General features: G+C 42.2%; 1 protein-coding gene across 2 annotated transcripts in view; it reads left to right on the top strand.

Moving 5' to 3' along the window:
• The window catches only part of cntln (centlein, centrosomal protein), a 529,511-nt gene that overhangs the window by 299,209 nt on the left and 212,424 nt on the right, over positions 1 to 17,878 (top strand). The gene's annotated exons all lie outside the window — the stretch shown is intronic.

Here is a 17,878-nt window from a genome sequence, read left to right as displayed (position 1 = left end):
ATTGCAGTCGTGGAGCACATTTCTCATTTTTAAAGTCAATGTGTTAATACTTTCATCCTTTTCATCTTGTTTGATAAAGGTGGACTCTCCTATAGGTTTCTGCTGTGATCTATTTCATTATTTTCCGAGCTTTTATTCACCATGAAATAAGTTCAGTCCAAATTCTCTTGTCCACTTGCTCCTCACACTAGATTCTGCTTACCCATCATAACAGTTACCTCTTCCCAAGGCTACTCACCTACCATTGTCTCTCTTTCAAAGTTCTCATCCCCATGTTCAAATTAAATTATTGTCTCTCTCCATTCTGTAACCTTCTCCAACCTTTTGGAACCATTTCTCTCCAAGATTAGCCTTCAACTCTAAAAGCTTTCTCTAGTACTCCTTTCCAGAACTTTTTGGTTTTAATTGTTTATTGTATCTTTTTGAGATCTTGTGTCAATTTGTGTTAGAATTGGGTTTATTATCTCTGACATGTGACGTGAAATTTGTTAACATAGCAGCAGCAGTTCAATGCAATACATAATCGAGCAGAGAGAAAAAAATTAAATAAAAATAATAATAAATAAGTAAATCAATTACATATATTGAATAGATTAAAAAAGTGCAAAAACAGAAATTCTGTATCCTTTTAAAAAAAGGTGAGGTAGTGTCCAAAGGTTCAATGTCCATTTAGGAAATGGATGGCAGAGGGGAAGAAGCTGCTCCTGAATCGCTGAGTGTGTGCCTTCAGGCTTCTGTATCTCCTACCTGATGACAACAGTGAGAAAAGGGCATGCCCTGGGTGCTGAAGGTCCTTAATATTGGACGCTGCCTTTCTGAGACACCTCTCCCTGAAGATATCCTGGGTACTTTGTAGGCTAGTACCCAAGTTGGAGCTGACTAGATTTACAACCTTCTGCAGCTTCTTTCGGTCCTGCGTAGTAGCTCCTCCAGACCAGACAGTGATGCAGCCTGTCAGAATGCTTTCTACGATACAACTATGGAAGTTATTGAGTGTATTTGTTGACATGCCAAATCTCTTCAAACTCCTAATAAAGTGTAGCCGTTGTCTTGCCTTCTTTATAACTATATCGATATGTTGTGACCAGGTTAGATCCTCAGAGATCTTGACATCCAGGAACTTGAAGCTGCTCACTCTCTCCTCTTCTGATCCCTCTATTAGGATTGGTATGTTTTCCTTCGTCTTACCCTTCCTGAAATCCACAATCTGCTCTTTTGTCTTACTGACGTTAAGTGCCAGGTTGTTGCTGCGGCATCACTCCACTAGTTGGCATATCTCACTCCTGTGCGCCCTCTTGTCACCACCTGAGATTCTACCAACAGTGGTTGTATTGTCAGCAAATTTATAGATGGTATTTGAGCTATGCCTAGCCACACAGTCATGTGTATATAGAGAGTAGAGCACCGGGCTAAGCACACATCCCTGAGATGAACCAGTGTTCATCGTCAGCGAGGACGATATGTTATCACCAATCCTCACAGATTGTGGTCTTCTGGTTAGGAAATCAAGGATCCAATTGCAGAGGGAGGTACAGAGGCCCAGGTTCTACAACTTCTCAATCATGATTGTGGAAATGATGGTATTATATGCTGAGCTATAGTCGATGAACAGCATCCTGACATAGGTTTTTGTGTTGTCCAGGTGGTCTAAAGCCGTGCGGAGAGCCATTGAGATTGCATCTGCCATTGACCTATTGTGGCGATAGGCAAATTGCAATGGGTCCAGGTCCTTGCTGAGGCAGGAGTTCAGTCTAGTTATTATCAACCTGTCAAAACACTTCATCACTGTCAATGTGAGTTTTACTGGGTGATGGTCTTTAAGGCAGCCCACATTATTCTTCTTAGGCACTGGCATAATTGTTGCCTTTTTGAAGCAAGTGGGAACTTCCGCCTGTAGCAGTGAGAGATTGAAAATGTCCTTGAATCCTCTCGCTGGTTGGCTGGCACAGGTTTTCAGAGCCTTATCAGGTACTCTATTGGGACCTTCTGCCTTGCGAGGGTTCACTCTCTTTAAAGGCAGCCTAACATCGGCCTCTGAGACAGAGATCACAGGGTCATCAGGTGCAGCTGGGATCTTCACAGTTGTAGTTGTGTTCTCCCTTTCAAAGCGTGCATAGAAGGCGTTGAGTTCATCTGGTAGTGAAAGCAGCGCTGCCATTCGCTTTGTAAGAAGTAATGTCTTGCAGACCCTGCCAGAGTTGCCGTGCATCTGATGTTGCCTTCAACCTCATTTGAAATTGTCTCTTCACCGTTGAGATAGCCCTCCACAAATCATATCCACCAGACTTGAATGCCACAGATCTAACCTTCAGCAGACGACATACCTCCTGGTTCTTCCATGGCCTTTGGTTTGGGAAGGTACAGTAAGCCTTTGTGGACACACACTCATCCACACAGGTTTTAATGAAGTCAGTAACAACTGCAAGTTAGGGAAGTTACAGTCGGAAGTGCACAGCTATGAAAATGCCATGAAACGCTTCACTGTTTGAAAGGTGCATTATTAATTCATTGTTAAACTGATCAAGCAAATGAGAAGAATGGTAACAACAAAAAGTAAGATGAGAATTTAATCATAATCTCCTGGGTGAATGACATTTAGAATAAAATAGCTCTTAATACCATAAAATGTATAGAATTTTCAAGAGGACCAGAGATCTGAAAAAACAGGTTTAAATAGGAGCTACAGTCAGGTGAAAGGACACTAACAAAGATGTATTAGTGTGTGCAAACCTGTGCCATCATGTGAATCCAAATGGATACTTGTGTGGGATATGGCACAAACACAGGTAATCTTGCACTATATCTATACTGCTTCAGTTCTCTATGAGAAATTTCACTGACTGTGGATGTAATGGGCTTTCTCAGTAGTAGGTAGGAAGGTAGAAGTCAAAACAGATCTACTCCCAAGAAGGAACTATGAATGGAGAAATATGAACCATTTTAATATTTTCTTTGGGTTATAGATTCATAGAGATACAGCATTGTGCCCTTTGGTATGTGGGAGGAAGGTGGATTACTCATGAGAAACCCACACATCTCTATCTGCGGACAATCTTGTGATAAGGTTAAGGAAACAGTTTTTAAAACACCAGCAGTTTGCAAGCGTCTACAAAAGTGTATGGAAGATTATTTATGATCATCCCCAGAAAATGGTAGATGTGTCACTTTCATATTATGGTTGAAGGCAAAAGGAAAATGAAGTACCAATGTACATCTTGGTTAAAATTGTGTACAATAATGACTGTTAATTTGTCACTGTAAACACAATCTCAAAATAGTGATTCATTTTTGAGCACACAAAGCACATGTTAATGGGAGTAAAATCACTGCATCAGTCTCAAAAAGTGTCCTGTTCATTGCATACCCTGATTCTAATTTGGCTTATAGTATTTCATGGTCAGACTCCTGAATCCTGCCATCAGGCTTCCCATACCATCTCCTGTTACCAAACTCTCATCTCTGCTGAAGTACCACCCCCTCCCCCACCACTGCAACACAGAATAAGGTTTACAATCACTCACATATATTGTACAATTTGTAGTTCTGCAGTAGTCGTATAGTGCATTACTTAAAAATTACTATAAATTACAATAAAAATATACTTAAAAAGTGCAAAAAGAGAACAAAATAGTTTTGTAATGTGCATGGGTCCATTCATTATTCAGAAAACTGATGGTGGGTCTGAGGAAACTGTTCCAAAAATTTTGAGTGTGCATCTTCAGGTTCCTGTACCCCTCCTTGATGGCAGTAATGAGAAAGAGGTATGTCTTAAAAGACCAGAAGGCATAGGAAGAGAATTGGGCCATTCAGCCCATTGAATCTGCTCTGACATCTCATAATAGCTGATCCTGGATCCCACTCAACCCCATACACCTGCCTTCTCGCCATATCCTATGATGCCCTGACTGATCAGAAAACTATCAACTTCCACCTTAAATATACCCATAAATTTGGCCTCCATTGCAGTCTGTGGCAGAGCATTCCACAGCTTCACTACACTCTAGCTAAAAAAAAATTCCTCCTTACCTCTGTTCTAAAAGATCGCTATTGATTTTGTGGCTGTGCCCTCTAGTTCTGGATACTCCCACCGTAGTAAACATCTTCTCCACATCCACCATATAGAGTCTTTCAACATTTGGTAGGTTTTAATGAGATCCCCATGCATTCTTCTGAATTCCAGTGAGTACAGGCCCAAAGCTGCCTAACACTCCTCATATGTTAACCCATTCATTCCCGGACATTCTCTCCAAAGACAGCACGTCCTTTCTGAGATATGGGGCAATTGCAGTCTGACTAATATCTTATAAAGGCTCAGCATTATCTCTTTGCTTTTATATTCTATTCCCCTTGAAATAAATGCCAACATTGCATTAGCCTTCTTTACCACAGACTCAACCTGTAAATTAATTTTCTGTGAGTCTTGCACGATGACTCTTAAGTCCCTCTGCATCTCTGATGTTTGAACGTTCTCTCCATCTAGATAATCATCATCATCATCAGGTGCCATGCCATGCCCAGTTTGAGCTTTGACTGCCATGGCCCACGCACTCCTGTTTCAGGTCAAGTGGATCAATTCATTGGTATTCATTTCCAGTTCTCTGGCTGCTGTCTCCGTCATCATTTGTCTTTGCCTTCCTCTTGCTTTCTTCCCTTCAGTCTTTCCCATAATTACCGTGCATTCTAACTCCTCTTTGCTAATCACATGTCCAATGAAGTTAGTTGCCTTTTCATGATCTCATACATTATTTCTCTTTTTGTGCTTGCTCTGTTCATGACATCCTCATTAGATATTTGTTTCGTCCATATTATTCTTTGCATTTATCTAGATAATAGTCCGTACTATTGTTCCTTTTACCAAAATGCAATATCGTACATTTCCTAACCCTGTATTCCATCTCGCAAACACGAGGAAATCTGCAGATGCTGGAATTTCAAGCAACACACACAAAAAATGCTGGTGAACGCAGCAGGCCAGGCAGCATCTCTAGGAAGAGATACAGTTTACGTTTCGGGCCGAGACCCTTCGTCAGCACTAACTGAAAGAAGGGCTAGTAAGAGATTTGAAAGTGGTGGGGTAGGGGGAAGATCCGAAATGATAGGAGAAGACAGGAGGGGGAGGGATGGAGCTAAGAGCTGGAAAGTTGATTGGCAAAAGGGATGTGAGGCTGGAGAAGGGAGAGGATCATGGGACGGTAGGCCTAGGGTGAAAGAAAGGCGGGGAGGAGCCCAGAGGATGGGCAAGAGAGGGGCAGAGAGAGAAAGAGGAGAGGAAAAAATTAATTAATAATAATAAATATATAAATAATGGATGGGGTACGAAGGGGAGGTAGGGCATTAACGGAAGTTAGAGAAGTCAATGTTCGTGCCATCAGGTTGGAGGCTACCTAGATGGAATATAAGGTATGGTTCCTCCAACCCGAGTGTGGCTTCACCTTGACGGTAGAGGAGGCCGTGGATAGACATATCAGAATGGGAATGGGACGTGGAGTTCCTGAGAGATCGTGCTTTCTCTGGCGGACAGAGCGTAGCTGTTCAGCAAAATGGTCTCCTAACCTGCGTCAGGTCTCGCCAATATATAGAAGACGGCATAGGACGCAGTATATCACCCCAGCTGACTCATAGGTGAAGTGTCGCCTCACCTGGAAGGACTGTCTGGGACAATGAATGGTGGTGAGGGAGGAAGTGTAAGGGCATGTGTAGCACTTATTCTGCTTACGAGGATAAGTGCCAGGAGGGAGATCGGTGGGAAGGGATGTGGGGGGACGAATGGACAAGGGAGTCGGATAGGGAGCGATTCCTGAGGAAAACAGAAGGGGCGGGGGGAGAAGGAAAGATGTGCTTAGTGGTGGGATCCTGTTGGAGGTGGCAGAAGTTACGGAGAATTATATGTTGGACCCGGAGGCTGGTGGGGTGGTAGGTGAGGACAAGGGGAGCCCTATTCCTAGTGGGGTGGCGGGAGGATGGGGTGTCAGCAGATGTGCGTGAAATAGGAGATGCGTTTGAGAGCAGCGTTGATGGTGGAGGATGAGAAGCTCCTTTCTTTAAAAAAAAAAGGACATCTCCTTCATCTTGGAATGAAAAGCCTCATCCTGAGAGCAGTTGCGGCGGAGACGGAGGAATTGCGAGAAGGGGATGGAATAGTCCAGGTAGCTGTGAGAGTCCGTAGGCTTATAGTAGACATCAATAGATAAGCTGTCTCCAGAGACAGAGACAGAAAGATCAAGAAAGGGGAGGGAGGTGTCGGAAATGGACCAGGTAAACTTGAGGGCAGGGTGAAAGTTGGAGGCAAAGTTAATAAAGTCAACGAACTCAGCATGCATGCAGGAAGCAGCGCCAATGCAGTCGTCGATGTAGCGAAGGAAAAGCGGGGGACAGATACCAGAATAGGTTTGGAACATAGATTGTTCCACAAAGCCAACAAAAAGGCAGGCATAGCTCGGACCCATACGGGTGCCCATAGCTACACCTTTAGTTTGGAGGAAGTGGGAGGAGCCAAAGGAGAAATTATTAAGAGTAAGGACTAACCTGATGGCATGAACATTGACTTCTCTAACTTCCGTTAATGCCCCACCTCCCCTTCGTACCCCATCTGTTATTTATATATTTATTATTATTATTAATTAATTTTTTTCTCTCCTCTCCTTTTTCTTCCTCTATCCCTCTCACTATACTCCTTGCCCATCCTCTGGGCTTCCCCTTCCCCCTTTCTTTCTCCCTAGGCCTCCCGTCCCATGATCCTCTCCCTTCTCCAGCCTCATATCCCTTTTGCCAATCAATTTTCCAGCTCTTGGCTCCATCCTCCCCCTCCTGTCTTCTCCTATCATTTTGGATCTCCCTTTCCCCCTCCCACTTTCAAATCTCTTACTATCTGTTCTTTCAGTTAGTGCTGACGAAGGGTCTCGGCCCGAAATGTCAACTGTACCTCTTCCTATAGATGCTGTCTGGCCTACTGCGTTCACCAGCACTTTTTGGGTGTATTGCCTGTATTCCATCTGCTTCTTTTTTGCCCATTCTTCCCATTTGTCCGAGTCCTGCTGCATTCACATTGCTTCTTCAGCACTACCTACCCCTCCACCTATCTTCGCATCATCTGCAAACTTTGCCACAAAGCCATCAATTCCATTATCCAAATCATTGACAAGCAATGTGAAAAGTAGCGGTCCCAATACTGACCCCTGAGGTCCACCAGAACCTGGCAGCCAACCAGAAAAGGTCCCTTTTATCCTCCCTCACTGCCTCCTGCCTGTTAGCCATTCCTCTATCCATGCCAGTATCTTTCCTGTAACACCATAGGATTTTACCTTGTTAAGTAGCCTCCTATGTGGCACCTTATCAAATGTCTTCTGAAAATCTAAGTAAATGACATCCACTGACTCTCCTTTTTCCACTTTGCTTGTTACTTCCTCCAAGAAATCTAAGAGATTGGTCAGGCAAGATTTCCCTTTGCAGAAACCATGCTGACTTTGACTTTTTTTATGATTAGTGTTCAAGTACCTCGAAACCTCATCCTTAATAATAGACTAACGCTTTCCCAACCACTGAGGTTAGGCTAACTGGCCTATAATTTCCTCTCTTTTGTTTCCCTCCCTTAAAGAGTGGAGTAATATTTGCAATTTTCCAGTCCTCCATGATCATGCCAGAATTGAGTAATTCTTGAAAGATCATGACCAATGCATCTGTTATCCCTTTGGCAACCTCTCTCAGGACTCTGGGATGTAGTCCATCTGGTCCAGGTGACTTATCCACCTTAAGACCTTTTAGATTGCCTCGTACTTTTCCTTTGTAATTGCAATGGCACTCACTCCTGCTCCCTGACACTCACAGACCTCTGGCACACTGCGAGTGTCTTCCACAGTGAAGACTGATGCAGAATACCCATTACATTCATCTACCATTTCTTTGGCCCCCATTATTACCACACCAGCATTATTTTCCACTGGTCCAATATCAACTCTCAACTCTCTTTTAGTCTTTATACAACTGAAAAAACTTTTGATATCCTGCTTTATATTATTGGCTCCTTTGCCCTCATATTTCATCTTTTTCCTTTTTATAGCTTTTGTTTTTATTGCCTTTTGGATTTTGTAAGTTTCCCAATCATCCAACTTTCCACTCACTTTTGCTACATTATATGCCCTTTTCTTGGCTTTTAAGCAGTCCTTGATTTCGCTTGTCAGCCACAGTTGTCTCGCCCTGCCATTTGAGAACTTCTTCCTCTGTGGGACATACCTATCCTGCATCTTGTGAACTTTTCCCAGAAACTTCAGCCATCTCTGCTCTACCAGTATCCTCCTCCAATCCACCCGAGCAAGGATGAGATACTGAGATACTGATATGTATGAGGTATGCGTCTCCCTCTCAAATTGCATTATGAATTCAATCATATTATGATCTCTGCCTCGTAAGGGTTCTTTTGTATTAAGCTCCCAAATAAGATCTGGCTTATTGCACAACATCCCATCTATGATAGGATTTCCCATAGTAGGGTCAAGCACAAGCAGCTCTAAAAAGCCACTTCGTAGGCATTGAACAAATTCCCGCTCTTGCGATCCAAGGCCAATCTGGTATTCCCAATCCCCTTGTATATTGAAGCCCCCATTACAATTGTGTCATTACCCTTATTACATGCATCTCAACCCCACATCTTCATTACTATTTGAAGGCCCTATATATGATTCCTGTAATGGTTTTTTTTTACCATTGCTGTTTCTTATCTCCACCCACAAAGATTCAACATTCTCCGACCCTATGTCCCCTCTTTCTAAAGATGTAATTCCATCCCTTAACAATAGAGCCACACCACTGCCTATGCCTTCCTGCCTGTTCTTTTGATACAATTATATCCTTTGACGTTAAGCTCCCAACTATGGCCTTCTTTCAGCCATGACTCAGTGATGCCCACACATCATACCAACCACAAGTTTGTCCACCTTATCCCAAATGCCTTCACCCTTTTGAATTTTGCCTCTGTGGTACAACTTAACTGTTTACTATTTCTGCATTTGTATACAGTCATTGGTTTGTCCTTGCTTACATTGATGTTACATCCATCATCTACTTGTAAACCTGCTGGCTCATCCTCAGCTTTATCATACCCCTGTTCTCATCCCCTGCCATATTAACTTAATCCACTAAAACCATGGTGCTTTTGGATGATGAAGGACCTCCATGGTTGCTGCCATTTTGAGGCATTGCCTGTTTAAGATGTCCTTGATGAGGAGGCTAGTCCCCATGATGGAACCAGCTGAGTTTGCAATCCTCAGCAGCTTTTTCTGATCCTGCGCATTGGCGCCTCCATACCAGGCAGTGATGAAACTCCACGGTACATCTATAGAAATTTACTAGAGTTTTTTGTGACATACCAAAATCTTCTCAAACTCCTAATAAGATATAGCTGCTGGCATATCTTGTTAGTAATTGCATCAATGTGTTGGACCCAGTTTAGACCTTTGGAGATGCTGAAACCCAGGAACTTGAAGTTGCTTGCCTTTTCCACTGCTGACTGCTTGATGAGAACTGAGTGTGATCTCCCAATTTTCCCTTCCTGAAATCCATAATCAATTGCTTGGTCTTTTATTGATATATTGGGTTCATGTGCAGAGGGAGATACAGATGCCCATGTTTTAAAGCTTGTGGAATACAACTGAGAATATAATGCTGTTGAATGCTGAGTTTTAAAAATAAACAACAGCCTGATGTAGATATTTCTGTTGTCCAGGTGGTTCAAGACTAAACCGGTGAGAGCCAGTGAGATTGCATCCAACATAGAACTGTTGTGGTGATAGGCAAATTGCAGTGGATCCAGGTCCTTTGACTGGCAGGAGTTAATTCTAGCCATACCCAACCTCTCAAGCACTCTATATCACAGTAAATGCAAGTGCTACTTGGCGACAGTCATTGAGGCAGCTCACCCTGCTTTTCTTGGGCACTGGTATGATTGATGACCCTTTGAAGCAAGTGGAAGTCTCCAAATGCAGCAGTAAGAGACTGAAAATGTCCTTGAACCCTTCAGCTAATTGGTTGGCACAGGTTTTCAGTGTCCTGCTGGGTACACCATCAGGCCTGACTGCTTTTGAGGCTTCATCCTCTTGTGTCGGTTTCTGTGACAGATATCACAGGGTCGCTAGATGCTGCAGGGATTCACACAGGTATAGTTTTATTTTCCCTTTCAAAGCATGAACAAAAGGTATTTAGCTCATCAGGGAGTAGAGCAACACAGCCATTTAAGATGTCAGATTTCGCCTTGAAGGATGCAATTGCCTGCAAACCCTGGCCATAGTTGATGTGCATCTGATTCTGTCTTTAACTTCACTCGGACCTCAGTCAGTCCGGATCGGGAGCAGCATCTCCAGCACCATCACACTGAGCACGGGGACCCCCAGGGCTGTGTGCTCAGTCCACTGTTGTTCACTCTGCTGACCCACAACTGTGCAGCAATACATAGCTTGAATCGCATCATCAAGTTCGCCGATGACACGACTGTGGTGGGTCTCATCAGCAAGAACGATGAGTCAGCATACAGAGAGGAGATGCAGCGGCTAACGGGCTGGTGCAGCGGTTAACGGACTGGTGCAGAGCCAACAACCTGTCTCTGAATGTGAACAAAACAAAAGAGATGGTTGCTGACTTCAGGAGAGCACGGAGCGACCACTCTCCGCTGAACATTGATGGCTCCTCTGTTGAGATTGTTAAGAGCACCAAATTTCTTGGTGTTCACCTGGCAGAGAATGTCACCTGGTCCCTCAACACCAGCTCCATAGCCAAGAAAGCACAGCAATGTCTCTACTTTCTGCGAAGGCTAAGAAAAGTCTATCTCCCACCCCACCCCCCCCATCCTCACCACATTCTACAGAGGATGTATTGAGAGCATCCTGAGCAGCTGCAGCACTGCCTGGTTTGAGAATTGCACCGTTTCGGATCACAAGACCCTGCAGCGCATAATGAGGTCAGCTGAGAAGATCATCGGGGTCTCTCTTCCCACTATCACAGACATTTACACTACAGGCTGCATCCATAAAGCCAACAGCATTATGAAGGACCCCACGCACCCCTCATAGAAACTCTTTTCCCTCCTGCCATCTGGCAAAAGGTACCGAAGCATCTGGGCTCTCATGACCAGACCGTGCAACAGTTTCTTCCCCCAAGCCATCAGACTCCTTAATACCCAGAGACTAGACTGACATCTACATCATTTATTATTATATTGTAATTTTTCCTCTACTGTGCCTATTGTCTTGTTTATTATTTATTGTACTGCCCTGTACTGTTTTGTGCACCTTATGTAGTCCTGTGTAGGTCTGTAGTCTAGCTTAGTTTTTGTGTTGTCTTACGTAGTCTAGTGTAGCTTTGTGTTGTCTCACTTAGTCTAGTGCAGCTTTGTGTTGTTTCATGTAGCACCATGGTCCTGGAAGAACGTAGTTTCTTTTTTACTGTGTACTGGACCAGCAGTTTATGGTCAAAATGACAATAAAAAGCGACTTGACTTGAACTCATCACCCAGAAATATGTTCCCCTTCCCTATCTCTTTGTCTTCCTCCCTCATCCCTTCTCCTTCCATCTCCTCTAAATACTGTGTTGAGTTTGCTGCTTTATGTTATGTATTGTGGTCACCAAGTTGCCCAGGACTTCAAAGGATCAGTCTCTGAAGATTGATTCCTTGGCTTCTTACTGGATTTTCATGAATTAGATGTTTATTTTTCAATAACCTTTGCAAAATAGCTGCACAGAACAACTTTCACTAAGCGTTGTTTTGACAGCAACCACAGAAGTTACTTCATCTGACACTTTGGAACAAGCATAACAAGCTCCCTCCTCCTCCCCATGATTACTATTTGATTGTCTCAGTGGTATGGAAGATCGATCTGTGGAATAAAAGATTGCCTATCTTCCTTTAAGCAGCATCCCCTATACACCAGGCTCCCACCTGGCCAATCCTTCTGGCCTTGTAGGCAATGTAAATAATTGATGCCACAGTAAATGGCTTAAGGCAAAAATAAAATGATGCACCAAGGCAGTGTTAGTGCTTCTGCACTGCATTGACCCAGTCTGGGTCACCCGGGGACATGTCTGACACATTGCCGCAAAACATCAAAAGAGATTTTGTACTTTTTCACCATTAAAAAAAATACCTGCCCTATTCAAGGTGGATAATCTTTCTGTGGCGTTTATTACATATACACACAGTAAACTAATAGCTTGTTGATGAAATATATGATATTGTTTCTTAGTACCTTTTTTAAAAGCATATTTTGAGTCAGTAATGAGTCAAATTGATGTATTGGAGAAAAATATGAATTCGAGCTAGAGAAGGAATGTCATTGATAGAAGCATGGCATCACCCAGACGATAGGTAGTTTCAATTGTACTCTGTGCAGTTGGTTCTACAAATAAAATTTTGAATTGAAACTGCAAATTTTCATATCTGAGGATCAAACAGAGGTATTCCATCGGCATGGCCATAACAAGGAAACTTTAGTGAGATAGATTCCTTCGTCTCTGGATGAAATTCAGATATAATTGAAATTAAGGTAAGTGAAATATTGATACTAATGAACAGAAAAGTAAATCTCAAGAGATCACATGCCTCTGCAAAGTTCCAATTGGTCCACAGTTGGGCTTGAGGATGTATTCACAATATAGATTTACATGTCTAAACCTTGGAAACTGAGTAGAAGAAATGAAGGAACAAATGACAATTGCATGGAAAACATTGGAGAAACTCAATTTTTTGATTGATAAAAGTTGAAGGGGATTAAGGTCCAATCTTTTGTGTAAAACAAATGGTGACATAGATAGGTAAATTCAAAACACTAACTGGAAAAGGGTCGGGAAGTAGAAGCTTCAAGTCAATGAAAAAATTAATTGAATATTTTGACTGCATGTTGTTGAAGTGTTAACTGGTTTTTGATTGGGCTTCTTTGTGTAATCATTAGGCTTTAAGAGTGGGGGTATCGATTTTTCTTTTCTTACTTGTATATCTTGGTCATTAATTTCCTGCAATAGAATCAAATGCAGGTGGCTCTTCCAAGTGGTCAATATTCATACGTGATTGACTACGATGTTCTTTCTACCTTTGGCGTGAATCTTGTTAAATAGTACAGAAAAGCTGTATATTTCTGCAGTACAGTCATTCTTGGATTGAATGCATACCACACATTGGAGCAAATAATGCAGGATTACTGTTAGTGAACTGTTGAAAATAGTGGAATATCACTGAGTTCAGGAGTCCTAAAGTAGTATAATGAAATGGTAATAGAATTATGGAACACCACGCCACAAAAATACATTCTTCAGCAAAATAATCTATGCCAAACTATAGTCCCACTGACCGGCACCTGGACCATCGCCCTCCATCCCCCTCCCATCCATGCACTTATTCAAACTTCTCTTAAATGTTGCAGTTGAACCAGTATCCACCACTTTCACTGGCAGCCTTTGCATACCACACCGCCCTCTGAGTGAAGAAGCCCCTCAGAGTGCCTTAAATATTTCAGCTTTCACCCGAACTTATGACCTCTAGTTTTCATCTCACACAGCCACATTGGGAAAAGAAACTGTTTGATCTACACTCCTCATAATTTTGTATTCCTCTCAAATCACCCCTCATTCTCCTTCACTCATGAAAATAAAGTCCTAACCCTATCAACTTTTCCTGATAACTCAGGTCCTCAATTCCTGGCAAAATCCCTTTAAATTTTTGGTGTACTCTTTCAATGTTACTGATACCATTTTGGTTTTAGGTGACCAGAACTGCACATAATACTCCAAATTCTGCTTTACCAATATCTTATACATCCTCAACATTGCATCCCAACTCCTGTACTTAATACTTTGATTTATAAAGGGCAAATGCTCTCTTTATGACCCTAACTACCTGTGATGCCACTTCCAAGGAATTATGGATCTGTATTCCTAGATTCTCCCAGTACTATTGCAGTCCTCAGTGCCCTGCCACTCACTATGTAGTCCTCCCTTGTTTTGTCCTCCCAAAGTGTAAAACCTCACACTTGTCTGCATGAAACTGCATCTGCCATTTTTCAGCTTATTTTTCCAGCTGGTCTGGAACCTGCTGCAGGTTTTGATAGCTGCACTTGCTGTCCTCTCTGCCCCAATTTTGGTGTCTTCCACAATGCTTGTGATGATTTATTTGGTCCAGATTGATTCAATTAACTGTTAGATCTTTCAAACAGTCACTGACTTTGTTAACTATTATAGCTGAGACCCTGATTACTAAACCAACATGTCTGATCAATCCCAATTAAACCTGCCAGGTTTGAATTGGCTTTGAAAACATCATAATCCTTGGCCACAATTATTTCAGACTTGGACTGCTCCTTATATTTAAACATGTATCTTTTTGCCTTTCAACTTCATTATTGGGTATATATTCTGTAACTACAGTTAATGGCTCAGTAAGAGACAACACAATGGATCTCTGTTTGGTGTTTGATTAGAACACAGAACTTTACAGCACAGTACAGGCCCTTCAACTCACAAAGTTGTGCCGATCTTTTAACCCTTCCCTTCTACATACGCCTCTAGTTTTCGATAATCCATGTGCCGATCTAAGATTCTTAAATGTCCCCAATTTATCTGCCTGTACCACCTCCTCTGGCAGGGTGCTCCTCTGTGTTGACATAGAACACAGAGCAGTAAAGCGCAGGAACAGGCCCTTTGACCTACAGTGTTATGCCGAACCAACTAAATTAGTAATCAATTGGCTAACTGAACTAATTTTTTCTGTCCACACAATGTATGTTCCTCCACTTTCCTCTCATTCATATACCTATCTAAATGTCTCTTAAAAGTCCCGAATGTTTCTGCCTCTAATTCCGCCCCAGACAGCACATTCCATGCACCCACCAGTGTAAAAAAAAACCTTATCCCTCACATTTCATTTGAAATTACCCGCTCACCTTAAATGTATGCCCTCTGACATCCCCTTAAACTTTCTTCCAGTCACCTTAAAATTATGCAATTAGTATTAGCTATTTCTGCTCTGGGATAAAGTCTCCGGCTATCCACTCGAACTATGCCTGTTATTATCTTATATGCCTCTGTCAAGACAGCTCTCATCTTCCTTTACTCCAAAGCAAAAATCTCTAGCTGGCTCTGGCAATTCTTCATAAGATTTGCCAGGCAGCATCCTTGTCAGTCTTCTCTGCATTCTATCTAATGCTTCCACCTCCTTCGTATAATGAGGTGACCAAAACTGAACATTGTATTGCAAGTGTGGTCTAACCAGGGTTTTATAAGGCTGCAACATTACATTTGCGGCTCTTGAACTCAACTCCCCTGACACACCATTAACCCTATCAAATTGCGTGGTAACTTTGAAGGATCTTTGTATGTGGGCCTCAAGATGCCTCTGTTATTTCACATTGCTAAGAATCCTATCATTAACCCTGTAGCCTCCCTTCCACAATGAATCACTTCGCATTTTTCTGCGTTCAACTCTATCTGCAACTTCTTAGGCCAGGTCTGCATATTAACAATGTCCCACTGAAACCTAGAACAACCCTCCACACTATCTACAACTCCACCGAACTTCATGCCATCTGCAAACTTACTAACCAAGCCTTCCACTTTCTCATCCAAGTCATTTATAAAATTTCCAAAGAGCATGGGTCCCAGAACAGACCCTGCAGAAAACCACTCATCACTGACCTCCAGGCAGAATACACCTTCTGCCTTCTATGGGCAAGCCATTTCTGTACCAACGCAGCCAAGTTTCCCTGAATCAACCCTCCAGGCTTTTGAATGAGCCTCCCATGAGGAACCTTATCAAACACTTTACTAACAATCCATATACATCACATCCTTCATCAATGTGGGTTGTCACATCTTCTGAGAATTCAGTCAAGCTCATGAGGGCATGACCTGTACATCACAAAGCTATGCTGACTATTCATAATCAGACTATGCTTCTCCAAATGTTCATAAGTCCCAAATCAAAAGTGGGGCTGGCATTGAAAAGAATTATAAATGCTTGGGTTAGATTTGAATTGGTTATTGTTGGGTCAGTTTAGGAAGGAACATCAGAAGGTGCTGATGTTGGAAACCTGAAATAAAAACAATTTGCTTGAAACATTCAGCATGTCAGACAGCATCTGTGTGGAGGGGCATCAAGTTAATGCTTTGGTACATTTTGATTTCTGAATTTTCTGTTTATATTGCAGTCTTGGATTTTAAAAATTAATTGGTGTGCAAGCAGCAAATTTTAACCAGAAAAAGGACCTTCAGCAGGGTGGTGCCAACTAGGGTCCAATCCAGTGATCTGTTCAAGGATGTAGAGGACGATTTATACCAAGGATTGTGCACCTGTTCCAGATTGAATGCATTGTTGGTTGCTGAGGAATGTCAAGGAGGAATTTTCCATTATCCACAAATTCACTGGTTATGTCTGAGGACTGGAAAATGCCAAATGTTACAGCCTTATTCAAAAACAGAGAATATAAGATAACTTCAGTAATTTCAGACCAGTCAGTTTAAACTCAGTAACACACATCAAAGTTGCTGGTGAACGCAGCAGGCCAGGCAGCATCTCTAGGAAGAGGTACAATCGACGTTTCAGGCCGAGACCCTTCGTCAGGACCTGACGAAGGGTCTCGGCCTGAAACGTCGATTGTACCTCTTCCTAGAGATGCTGCCTGGCCTGCTGCGTTCACCAGCAACTTTGATGTGTGTTGCTTTAATTTCCAGCATCTGCAGAATTCCTGTTGTTTGAGTTTAAACTCAGTGGTGGGAAAAACCATAATTAGCTGTTATTTGCACCAGGATGAAATGATTAGAGAAGGCCAGCATGCACTTATCAAAGATAAGGGGAAAGTATACAGTAAATGGCAGGATCCTTAGTAGCAGTTATATGCAGAAGGATCTTGGGGTGCAAGTCTATAGCTTCTTGGAAGTGGCAACACAAGTATGGTAAAGAAGACGAAGAGAATGCTTCCTTTCATCAGTCAGGCATTGGATTTATAAGTTAGGAAGTCATATTTAGTTGTATAAAATTTTAGCCAGACCACATTTGGAGTATTGTGTACGATTGTATTCACCACATAATAGGAAAGATGTAGAATCTTTGGAGAGTTCACCAGAATGTCACCTGGAATGGAGTGTATTAGGTATAAGCAGAGAATGGACCAACTTGGATTGTTGGCTAAGATGCAACTAATAGAAGCATATAAAATTATGAGAGGCATCAATCAAGTAGATGGTCTTTTTCCCAGGGTAGAAATGTCTAATATTAGAGTGTATTTATTTAAAGTGACAGCTGGGTGGGGGATGGAATTTTTTTTGTTCCAGCTAAACTAGTAGGTGTCTGGAACATTCTGTCCGGAAGGTTGTAAAAGCAGATACAATAATATTGTTTGAGAGTCAGTTGGACAATTCACGTCAACAGGCATGGAACAGAGTTATATGGACCATGTGCAGGCATATAGGATTAGTTCAAATAGGTATCATGGTTGTCGCAAAGTTGGTGGACTGAAGGGCCTGATGCTGTGTTGGAATTTTCTGTTTCTGATGCTTAAATTCCAGCATAATCACACCCTTGCTTGTCACTGAAATCTTCCAAAACCCTACAGTTGTCCACATTTAGCCGTTCCCTTCTCTCTAATACCTGATCCTTCTGATGAAGGCTCTACGTTCAACCACCTGGATCCCAAATTGGAACTCTCTGTCTTTTTATTTATCCTACTCTTCATTAAAACCTACTTAGATCAATCTTTGCTTATACCTTGTAATATTTCCTCCTTTGTCATTTGTCTTTCCCATGGCTTTTCTGAATTAATTAAGGATAAAAAGAAAACACACAGGAAATAATCAGGTTAGGCAGCATCCATGAAATGAAAGATAGTTAACTTTAAAATCAAAGACCTTT

This window comes from Mobula birostris, chromosome 5 (assembly GCF_030028105.1).
Source record: "Mobula birostris isolate sMobBir1 chromosome 5, sMobBir1.hap1, whole genome shotgun sequence".
NCBI lineage: Eukaryota > Metazoa > Chordata > Chondrichthyes > Myliobatiformes > Myliobatidae > Mobula > Mobula birostris.
This window is presented reverse-complemented; position numbering and strand designations above follow the sequence as displayed.